Consider the following 12,461-nt stretch of genomic DNA (forward strand, 5'->3'; position numbering starts at 1 on the left):
CTGTACCTGGCCAGTTAGGTCACCAGGAGTTGGAGGGGGAGAGGGAGAAGAAGGAAGAAAGAGAGAGGCCTGCCACAGAATCTGGGGCCCTTGATCCCTGGTGAACAAGGCAATCTTAGAAGCAGAAGAGCAAACAAGAGGTGACACAGCCCCCATTGCCTTGTGGCTGGTTTCACCCAACTGCGACCACAGTGGCCCCAGTTTCTTGGCCACTGGCCCCACTGCCACTGCTGCATACCCAACCTGGAGCCAGAGCCATCACTGCTATGTGCTCTGTGCCAGAGCTGGAGCTGCCACCCTGGCAAGAAATACACATCACTGGCACACAGCAGGAGCTAGAGCTGTCTCCGCCACCGCCATGTGCGCCGGGCAGGAGCTGGAGCTGCCACCTCATGCCCTGGGCTAGATCCAGCCCAAAAGGAGCCCCACCGTCCAGATCTGGCCCTGGGGTAGGACCCCTGCCTTAAAGACCTACCTCAGCCTGAACTGGGATCAATGTTATCTTGGCGTGAGTGATCTGGGGAGTCAGTTATTTTCCCCTCCACCAGGCTGATCCAACTAGATCAGGAAGCTTCAGGAAAAGCAATCATGACGAAATACAGCTTTACAAGATGTGGCAGTTGACACTGGCCCCTAGTGTTTATGATCATAGTAAGTTTATTGTGGCATCTTTATTTTGACCTCTACCTTTATCCAACTGATGAAAATCCACTGCATTGTCTATAGCTCATCTCCACACCAAGCCTCCATGATGTTTTGGTCTGAGAAAAAGCCAAAACTAAGACAAAAACCAACATGAATTTACAGCAAATTAATGAAGAAGCACATAAGGTGTTTTTAACATACCAGTTAAAATAATTAAAGATTAATTGAACTAAAGACTATCAAAGCCCCAGATATATTTGTTTCCTTGAATGTGTCATTCACTTTATAAAGCAAGGCATTTAAATGATTCTAAGCTCTGGCTTAATCTAAATTCACAAATACGAATGTCATGAAACTCAAACCTATACCATATGCAAACTGCTTTGAGTAATGCCAACCAAATTCTGCTCTCAATGACACCAACTTCATCAATTACTCTGCATTTGTACCAAAAAAAAAGATCAGAACTGAGCCTGCTGTGTATGAGCCAGATCCCTTCCACCCTGCTCAAAATTCCTCTGAAAATATTAAACACCTCTATTTTTATAACATGCCACCAGTCTCAAGGCAAAACCACAAGAAGTAGTTAGCAGGAAAAAGATGACCCATTCACTTTTTATATTAACTGTTATTCAAGGACTTGGACACAGCGGAATAGGATCACACCTACGCACTCAAGTCAACTTACACACACGCACAGAATTTAAATCATTAACATGGCATACAATTTTTACAATTTGGGGGGAAAAACATAACAGATACTGCCAACTTTGTAGATTACAGCATTCCAAAAAACCCAGTCTCCAGGGTCTGATCTCCGTGGCTTTTTGTGGTTTGAACTTATGCATCTCTTATTTGGGCCTGTGCAAAAAAAACAACTCTGGTCCCATCCTCACCAGCAAAATTTTTACATTTCTTAATTGCTGCAGTCTCTGCAATTGAGCACCCTGCTGTCACTAAAACACTGTTTGTTTGTTCTTGCCCCAGTGCACAAAACTGAACCACATTTTAGCTCTGTGACCCAATTATTCAACAGCCATGGATTTTGAAGGGCTGTCAAGCAATTTGCTAAGAAGGATAAAACAAGGAATGGATCCTTTTATGTGGCAAGGGCAAGGGGAAGGAAATTGAAAAAAACAAACCAAAAAACAAAAAACCCAGCAGTCACCAAGGGAATAAAGGAAAAAGGGATGGATATCATCTCCTTGGGTAATGGGGGAGGAAGGAAGAGATCAGGAAACAGTAATTTTCATGACAGGGAGGAAAGGGCAGAGAAGAGTCATCAGGCAAAGGACCAATGACAAGTCCAAATTGATTATGTAGAGTCTCATCATTTTCCCCACCCATTGGTGTTGCCCCTGCTGTTAACAATGTCAATATTATCTGCCTCTGTAAACAACCCAGGCATGCCTGGCTCCAACAGATAAAGGAAGCATATCTATCTTTATGGGGGAGGCAAAAGAGAATGTACTATTGGATTGCACCACATCTTGAAGGTACTAGAGGGACAGGAGGAACACAAACAAAGAGGGAGGAAAGCTAAATTGCAGCAGAGGCATGGAAAACAAGAGACATGGAAACGCCTCCTAAGTGACCAGGATTAAATCTAACATGTGCCCAGATGCTGAAATGGTGTACTGCTGATGATCAGATGGATTACACATGGGACAGTTCAGAGAGTGTGGGGGAACCCTTCAAACAAAAGAATCTCTTTCCCCACACAGAATATGTAGTTCAAGGGGGGGGGAAGAGTCAGACAGCATGTGAAAGAAGAAGGAGGTCAAAGCTAGAGCTGCATAAATACCAATATCCCAGTAGCTTTAACATCATTTTGTATATCCTCACATGCTAACTACCTGTGTCATCATCCTTCTGGGTCTTGAGACAGGACCATCTGGGTCCCATGATACTGATCTCTCACAGTTTGTTTTGTTTTAGTTTTTTTAAATAAGACACCCTAGATCACAAGCCATCTTGCGATTCAAGTCCTGTAAAGGACAGGACTATCATCAGCCGTACAGTATTAACAGGCTCCAGTAAATCTCACCAGATACTACACTGGCCTATTCCAGCACATGAAAGAAAGACTCCACCAGCTGGAAAAGGAAAGAGGATGTTGCTCCATACTCAGCAAATCCAGCCTTCATCCTCTCCATTGCAATGAACTTAGTCTTTTCTCAAATGATAGAACTCAGCCAGTGAGAAGCTCAAACATGCCCACACTGACTGGAGCACAGGTGCCAGCTAATCCTGAGTCATGCTGCTAGTTCCTAGGCATTTGGCAAGAAGCCAGGTCAAGAAAAACCCAATGACTTAGTTAGACTGAAATCAATTGTAGTCCATGAAGGAACTGATAAAAAAGAAAAAAGGTTGTTTCATAAATAGTGCTTCTCTGTTACTCCCAAGTTATTCACACACAGACACAAGAATGCAAATTAATCCAGAGAAATTAAATTTTCACCATGGGGATGGGGAGTGGGGGTGGGGGGCAGGGGTGGAGAGAAGAGGAAGGGGAGAAGGAGAACACTTCCATTTATAGTTCACACCCTCTTTGATAAGCAAGGCCCAAAGCACACAGCGAGGTGATCTGTTCCATACAGTTACGCTGCCTATACAGGTCAGTGCATGTGGCTGACATCATGCTTGAAGTTTCCAGGGAAACCAATAAAGCACAAAAATATCCTGTTTCTCAATCCCATGACTTCAACTATATTAACAGGTCACCTGGTCCTCTGAAGTGTCCTTTTGCACTTACAGTAGCAGCACAATCTACAGCTCTTCTAGACAGTAACCCACAATGAAGAAAACCTCCAAAATCCAACCCTGAGTTTACTTATCAGGCTGCAACTAGGCTGGGAAACCTGATTTGAGACACCTAGACTAAATACAGACAGTCAAAAAACCTGAGACTGAATTGATTCAGTCTTTTCAGGTTAGTCTAAACCGCAGAGATTAAACTGACTAACAAGTGAACAGACTTTTACTTTTGATTCAGAAACTGCAGCCATGTGCCTGCAGTGGCTCTAGCCAGAAGCTGGCAGGGTGCTACAGCATGGCTTTCTGGTATGTAGCCAGCATGGACTGTGTGTTTGCTTCCTTTTCCTGCTGCCCCCGAGGTGTCTGGGATTTACAGTCCAGAATCACAGCAGCAAAACTCTGCAGGGGTGCTCATCACTTCTTCTTCCTGCTTTCAGGTGCCTCTGGGATTTGTAATCAGCAGTAGGTTTAGCAGAGTAGGGCAGGACAGGGCAGCTCTTCACTCAGGGGAAGAGGGGTTTAACGCCCCCCCCCAGCCCCAGATGGGATTTGCCGGGGGGGGGGGGGAGGGGGAGGGGGAGGGGGAGGGGGAGGCAGTCCCTGCCTCTCTCCCTGCTCCAAACTTTCTCTGCTGGAACAGTCAGCCCAACCCAGGGCTGGAGAGCATTCTGGGATACCAGGGGACTGTGATTTAACTTGAACCAGGAAGGGGTCTGGGACAGAAGTTTCATAAACTGGTTTGACCCAAATCAGTTAAGTCTGATACTACATCCAACCAGGTTTTTCTTAAACTAGTTCCAGCCATTTTGAAACAGATTTATGTGCACTGAACCTCTGTTTTGTTACAGGTTTAAGCCAGTTTATGATGACTTAAACTTTTTTATATGTTACTTATGTCCCTGGCCCTGAAGTGAGTCTCATTTCAGAAAATGCTGTGCACACGTTAAATCAGACCCATTTAAGGCACTCATGGTGGGTGCTCAAAAGTGAACCACCCTCAAATAAAGATGATTTTTAAGATCTTGCCTATGTCAGAAGTGATTTTGTCAGCTGAAAGTGGCATTTTAACTCCATGCAAAATTTTTGCCTTTTGGGTAGCACTCTTCCTGCCAGGTGAAGAAACACTCTCCACCCCGCAACCCTTCTTTCATTTCACTCTTTAATTAAAGTGATTTTTTTTTTTTTTTTATTAGAGAAGCAAGTCTAGTCTATGGCTCTGATAACTGAAGACTGCCATGATATCCTAGTTCAAATTTTCAATTGGAGGTTAGTACTAAAGCTTCCTTATGCACTTATGAAAACCTCAGCTGAAAGTTTTCATGCACAGTGCAGGAGAAAGTCAGATAATGTTGTTTGTCCTGATGTTCCAGGAGGAATTTTGCCCTGTTAATCATAACATTTATAAAGCATCTGCCACACCCTCTGCCTCCTCCCCAGTCCAGGTGCTTAAATCAGCACCTAGCAATTAAAGATACAGTTAGAGTACCATGGAATAATAAGGACAGAGATAAGCCAAATAGAGTGGTATTGTGAAAAGCATCAGGCAAACACCATTAATCACTGTATAAAATGTTTTTTCTAAGAAGGCCCAAGAATAAACTTCCACTTCAATATGCCGACAATTGTGTCTACTCTGCTCCCTGTGGAGAAGGATTCCTCTTTGACTGAGGAAACCAGAAAGGGAAGAGACAGAAGGAAAACAGCACATGGCAGCAATCGAGAGAAGATGGCAAGCAGCCATTCTTACCAGTGGTCACAAAAGCATCGCCAGCAGCTGCAAAAATAGGAGGAAGTTTTAAAAAACAAGACCAGCATATTGCATACAGGGTCTAAGCAAGTCAAACCCACCAAGCTAAACAAGCCACCCTTTGAGAGCATGACTGAAAGGGAGGATATAATTCCAGCAAGGCCACAGCAATCCTGCAAATAAGAGAAAAGGAAAGGGTTAAAAAAAAAAAAGAGAGAGAGAGAAACTAGAGTTAAACAGAGCCACACCACTTTAACAAGAATAGCAACCCAAGCAGAGGCCTGCCTACAAACTGCTTAGAGGAGCACACAACAGTTTTACCCTCTAGGATTAGCATACAAAAAACCTGATTCTATGCCAGCAGAGACAAAGAGGAGATTTTTTTTTTTTTTTGCCAAGGCATAGGATATGGCTGCTCTATGTTGTAACCCTGCAATACACAGGCTCTGTGGGCCTTTTGAGGGCCTAAAATAACCGGGGTACAAATCCAACTCGGCCATATCCCTTCTGGCCTTTTCCAGGCCTTCCACACCTTACTCCTGCTTCAGATCGCTCCTTCACCTGCTTCCTCATTATAACCCTAAGGCAGGGGTGGGCAAAATGTGTCCCACCAGGCTATTCTATCTGGCCCACGGGGCTCCTAAAAAAATTAGAAAATTAATATTAATCTGCCCTGAGTTGCCTGTCATGAAGTCCTTGACGGCTTGCTGAAACTCAGTAAGCGGCCCTCTGCCCAAAATAATTGCCCGCCCCAGACCTAGAGGGACTCTTACAGCTTCCTAGAATCTCTTTTCATCAGGCTGAGTCTGGTAAGACAACAAAGAAATCCTAGGTATTATCAACAGAAGGATCCTGATTCCAGGTACTAGGGTTAATAATAACGACAAAGATAGCATAAAGTGAAGTTCTTTTCTGAGAAATATCATCCTAGAGTTTCTTGTTGATTGCCTTAATTACATCCTTAAAAAAAAAGTCACTAATTACCTGCCCTGCAAGTTTAGGCTGGGACAGGAGTCAAGCTGATTTATTTCCTCCTAGCACATCACAACCTGTAACAAAGGTTCTGCCAGGCCAAACTGTGCACTCAGTGACACCTGTGCAACCTCATGCCAGTCAGATGTTTTGCACAAGTGCAATGGATTGAGCTCTGTGGAAATGATTCTCTTGATGAGTCACAAGAAAACTGAGCCAGATTCTCAGCTGGTGTCAGTTGTCAGAGCCCCACTGAAGCCAGCTGGGAGGAAGGGGGGGGCTGTCCTTACAGAATGTAATTCTGCTCTTTTTTGCTGCATTGGCTCTCAATCCAAGGATAAAACACTGGACTCAGCCCTTGTGGTAAATATGTATAAACTAGACTTGGAGAGACCCTTATCAGGTAGGTGGGAAGCACTCAGCTGAGGGAAAGGGGAACATTCCCACAGCTTGCAACAAATTGCCTATGAGCCACTTGAGAGGTATGTTGAAATCCCCTGGAGAGAAAAAATAGATCTCTGCTGGCATGTGTCCTACAGCAAAGCCTCATTTCTGACAATTCTCACCCAAGGGAGGATTGGAAACCCAGGTGAAATGCAAATGATAGTAGCCCCACCCTTCCCAGAGTACAGGCATGGTCAGAGGGACACTGCCTCTCCTTGAGCATGCACGCCATCCGCCTGAGTCTGTAACAGGGTTAGAGAAGAGCAGCAGTTGTGTCTGGTGATTGCTGTGTCATGCAGGAATCAGGAGTGCTCCTGCCTGGGGCACTGCACAGAGCTCAGCAAGAGCTTGTTTCTTACATCAGGTAGAGTATATGGCTATCCCATGACCCACTTGGCAATCCTGGAGACCCTCCCCTCACTTTGTGTCTAGAGGTTTACCCGACTCTCTGAATGCAGCAGGAGGTGCAATTTGCCTTTGCAACCTTGGGTGGTAAGCTGCTTTGCTGTATGGGAGGCCCATTATGCCCACCCCAGAAGGGAGGGCAGAATTTGTGTTGCTCCTAACAAAAGAATTCCTTGTGTTGCTTTAGAGGCTGTATATGCTGAAGTAGAGAAAAAAGCAATCTCAATCTGGAGTAAGAAAGTGCAAGTGGTGAAGCTGCTGCAATATAGCTATTAGAGTAGGTCAGAAAAACAATGACGGAACCATATCACACTAAACCCCAAACACTCCACGTCATAATACAGGGAGGATAGCTCCGGTATTCTGCTTCAATAGAAAACCAAGAACTAAATCATAATCCAACAGTGTCAAAATGCTGTATTTCAATGGATGTGGAACACAACACCAAGTAACTTGCATTGAAATGTCTTTTCATTTTGAATTGTTATTCCATAATAATAATGAAAATAATAATTCCAAAAAACATTTTGATGGACCAAAATGTGTAATTGGCCAAACCCCCCTTGGAAAATTTTGAAATGTTCTATTTTCACTGCAATCTGGAGCTGAGTCAGATTTTAAAATCTCCTAATCCTTCACTGGATGGAAGGAACAAACATTTGTCTAGGATGGCTGAGCCAGTGATGACAGCCTTGAGCTTGGGGGTTGGACTAGATGACCTCCTGAGGTCCCTTTGACGGAAAATGTGCTAATAATCTGACACCATTATAACAGTATTGACCCAGGCATCAACAACCAACAGCCTGTGGGCTGCATCTGACCCATGGAACCATTGGATCCAACCCATAGACATGGGGCTCCAGTAGCATTCAGCAGTGTGGCGCCTCAGCCAGAGACTAAGTGCCAGCTATGTGTGCTTTCCCCATGCTGCCATGGAGATGAATAGCAGCAGCACCCAGGTTCTAGCTCCTGCCCACAGCCCACTTCTGATGCAGCATGGCTCATTCCCAACTGCAGCCATAAGAGATTGCCTGCCCTTGGTATAACTACATCCATGCTAGTGGGTGCATCAGAATAACCATTTTGCTTTAAAACCCCCCATCTCTAATGGAAAGAGATGTACCTGTACAGAAACTGTGTGTACATTAGGCCCCAGGAACACAAGGATACTTGTCTACTGAGCACACACACCTCCAAACTGAATCCATTAGAGCATATTATGTTTCCAGACAATGCAATAACCAGTACATTCTCTGCACTGTAGGCTCATTGACACACAGTTCCATTGATTTCACAGAGGGCAGAGTTTGGCCTGTGATACCTATTCAGAAGAAGAGCAGTATACATAGAAAGTAAAAAATGGCAAGCAAGGTCTTAAGCCAGTAGTGCAAAATTAAACTCAGAAGGAAATCTACCAAGGCTGCTATAATTTATGCCCTCTATAAACTGTAGCACTTTATCCAAAGAAAACATTCATACTTTAGATATTGATCGTATGCTCTCTAGAAATCACTGGACTAGACATTGAAATGAAGCTGCCTTGGAGGAGACAGATGCTTTAAATCTGCCCCAAGCAACATTATACATCAAGGGAGGGAAGCAAGTAAAGACTATCATGTTACAGAAACGGCAGGAGGAATTTAGGTAGGCAAAATGTCATCATCCAAACAAGAATCTGGCCAGGATGCTGAAATTATTACTGCTGTTAGTCCTATGTGGTCTCAACTGCAATGTGCTACGCAGTGTAAAAACTAGGAGTTTGGGAACTTGTTTCACAGAGCTTGGCAAGCTGACTCTATGATGAGTCTCATGGAAACTTCAGTGACTAAAACAAAATTAGGACAGCAAGACATAAAGCATGAGATCTTGGATCCAGTACAAAGATTATAGGCATCAGCTGTCATTCAGTAATATAGAGGAACACAATAATGTCAAAGAGGAAGAAGACAACTATGTTGAAAAGAAGAATACTCTTTTTGATTAAAACATGAGTCTATGAGTCAGAAGGCCTAGGTTATAATCCTGGCTCAGTCACAGACTTCCTGGAAGATCTTAGGCCAATCAATTTCCCCACGTACAACAGAATAATAATATAAAGGTGCAGAGAAGATTAATTCACTGACATTTGTAAAGTATTTGCAGATCTTCCAACAGAAGGTACTTTAGAATGAAAAATCTTATTATTTTGGGAAACAGCAATGAAACCCTCCCACCTTCTACCTGCAGAGCTCAGTATTAACAGTGACATCAGAACAGTAGAGGCAGAAATACTAACATTAGTAAGATCACAGAAAGAATGTGATCTAGCACTTGCTGCTTGATATTGTTGATGGGAGGATCTCAAAAATGTTCTTTTCTCTTGCTTCCTATTCCTTCAGCACTATGGTAACCTTTTATACTGTGTAAAACCATAGGTATACACATAATTGTGCTAGATGTGCTCAAACAAGTAGAACAACCCCCCCCCCCCCCACCCCCAATTAGAATTAGTTAACTGGTGTCTGGAGGAAGGGAGGAGGATATGGTGATTAACTGCTTTAGCAACATGTAGTTGGTACCAGGAAGGCAATTTACCCAATCATTTTCTAGTCAGGAGGTTTGGGTTTCATATTTAAAGGAGTCTTTTCCAATGTCCGGTAGGTTCTTATCTTGAAATAACATTGCATGTTATTCATCAGAGGCCATGACAGAAACTAAATCAGCATCAGCAGCCCGCAGAGGAGCAGTACATTCTGGGTAAAAATGGTGTTTACGTTGAACAACACCAGTTGTTTTACAGTTTCCACATTTTTATTTTGGCTGTAAGGTACTGCCAGCCACAATGAAAGTGCTTTCTGAATATCTTCTGCAGGGAATGCAGCAGACAAACCTACTTGACAGGAGTGAAAATGCGTGTTTCAAGAGGAGCCTGCCACTTGGTTCAGAATCCAAATTTTTCCACAGCTTAGGCTGTTAAGGTAGGATACTCCAGTCTGGTCCATTAAAAATACAAGAGCGAGCAAACAGATGTAGGCTTACCTCTAGATCTAGATTTAAAGGTTAAGTCGGTCCATTTTAGAATGCTTCCATCTGATAATACATCAGCAATTTTAAAGTGCACTTCTGAGTGCAAAATGACCCCAACATATATGCGTGCCTCAGTACACTGTAAAGGCAGAATACTACTTCTAAGGATGTTGAAAAGAGGTAGAGCCATGACTGCCCACATCCCACCACATTCAACATTTTGGAGGCTTTTAGTAGCTAGGACTCTACTCCCTTCCATTTAAGCTCATCATGAGTGTAACTCTACCAGGAGTAACAAGTATGGGTAGATCCAGGATTTTGTAAAAGGGGGTGTGGGAGCAGCGAGCAGTGCTGCAGGGCTAGCTGGACCCACATTCCCAGCTTCTTTCTACTCCCACTGGCATGGGCAAACCAGGTAAGAATGTCTCCCCTGCCTCCCCTCCTGCTCTCAGTACTCTCTCCCTCCATACTCAGCAGAACCTCCCTTCCCTCCTGTTTGCCCCCTTCCCTACCTATTGCTGCTGTTGTCCCCAGCTGCCCTGGGGACAGGAGGATTTTTCAGTGTCTCTCTTGCCTTGCTTCAGCTGGGCTGCATGGGGTGCCAGGCTCAGCCAGGGAGAAGGGTGGCAGTGGCAGTGGCAGAGGACATGTTCCCCCTCCCTGTTTCTGCTCCCAGGAAGGTGGGTAACACCCAGGCATGTGGTGCAGGAAAGAGGAACCCATCCCCCACCACCACTGCTACTGTCCCCAGCTGAGCCTGACATCCCACACAGCCCAGCCAGAGCAGAGTTGAAGCAGCTCTGGAGCTCCCCCTATCCCCAGGGCAGGCAGGAGAGGGGTGGAAATGGAAGAGGAAGGAATGAGCCACTGAGTACAGGGAGGAAGGGATTGGGAATTTTGACCTGATTCGGGTACTTAAGTCCTTGGCTGAAACTACCATGGCATGGACTGAAAATGGGGGCAACCGCACCACTGCACCCTGTCTGGATGCACCCCTGGTAACAGGGGAGGTCGTAATGTAGACGAGATGGTTTTACCACCATGCTATCTAACCTCCTCCCTCACTTCCCACCAGTGGCTGAGTTTTTGTCTACATACACAGCCAGGATTCTTCAGATGCTTCATAGCTTTGGAACTGGAAACACAAGAACTTCCAGGATTTGCTACAGAGGGAGGTCTGTGTGTTTTATTCACCCTTCCTTCAGTTTTTAGTGGTCTCTTTACAGGTGCGGTCCCTTCCCTTTATCCCCGCTGAGTAGTCTTAAATGCCTTATTGTGACTTGCTGGTTAGGCTTTAACCATAGTGGTCCTAACATCATAATCATAATGTCAGTTTCTCATAAAGCTATGTTAGTATTTAGATAATAATAAACCCTTATTTGAAAGGGCTTCTACCACAGTGTGTATTCATCCTCAATCTGTGTTTATACAACAGACGGAAACAGTCCCAAATGCACCATTTTTGTCCACCAAGTAATAAACAGCCTCTTTCTATTCACATATCACACACACACACACACACACACACACACACACTTGCACAACATACCTGCCTACAGAGATATTTAACAGGGCAAACAGAACCAAGAGAAGAGCAGAATAATTCTGGTCTATTAAGGGAATCCAGTCCAAATGTGCATGTCTTGCTAATCTATAGCCCTCTACAGCTATAAACAAATGAACAGGATATCCTGGGAAAACCCCAGCTGCCCTGAGGAAATAAAAGGTTGTGACCACATGATGCTGGTCTGTAAAACTCTTGAACTGTAAAAGTGCCCCAACCTGGACATTTTACCTGGGTTTCAACCAGGGTAATTTTTCTTCCTGGATAAAGATAACATCTTCTGCAATAGCTGTTTGTGTGCACACCATTTCCCCAAGGCAGCTGCCTCCAGGTTATTGCTTCAAACTTCTTTGTCTTGGGGCAACTCCATTCATGTAGCTACAGCCTGAAAAGCAAATGTTCCCAGAAATAACTGACTGCAGTGCTGTCTGATATGGCAATACAATTTCAAAGACCTGGGTGATGACCCTGATGGGGTGATGACTGTGATGGGAAAGGGTTGTTTGTCAGATAACTCGCTATTCTTAAGACTGGCTGCAATTTAAAAATTCATGGGAACTCCTCGCTGCTTCTGTGAATTGAACTGCCCTAAGTATAGAGACACCTTTTCTAATTATTGCTGGCCAGGTAGCTGCACCCAAGCTTAGCAGATTGGAACCTCTCCTGTTATGACATCCACCCTTGATTGTTGCAGCTCCCAGCAAGAAGTGGAATTACTATGCGTAAGTAACTTCTATCTGCAGTCCAGCTACACAGCTCCCCAGTTCTCTACTGTCTTTGCTGGCCCACAGTTGAATACCAAATCAAATTCAGTGTTTCTGTCCATACTTTCAAAGCCCTCGTAGCATTGGCCCATGTCAGCTTAAGGACCACCTTGCCCTGTCCACATGTTGCACCATGACAGTTATGTTCCACTGGAAA

This window comes from Alligator mississippiensis, chromosome 3 (assembly GCF_030867095.1).
Source record: "Alligator mississippiensis isolate rAllMis1 chromosome 3, rAllMis1, whole genome shotgun sequence".
NCBI lineage: Eukaryota > Metazoa > Chordata > Crocodylia > Alligatoridae > Alligator > Alligator mississippiensis.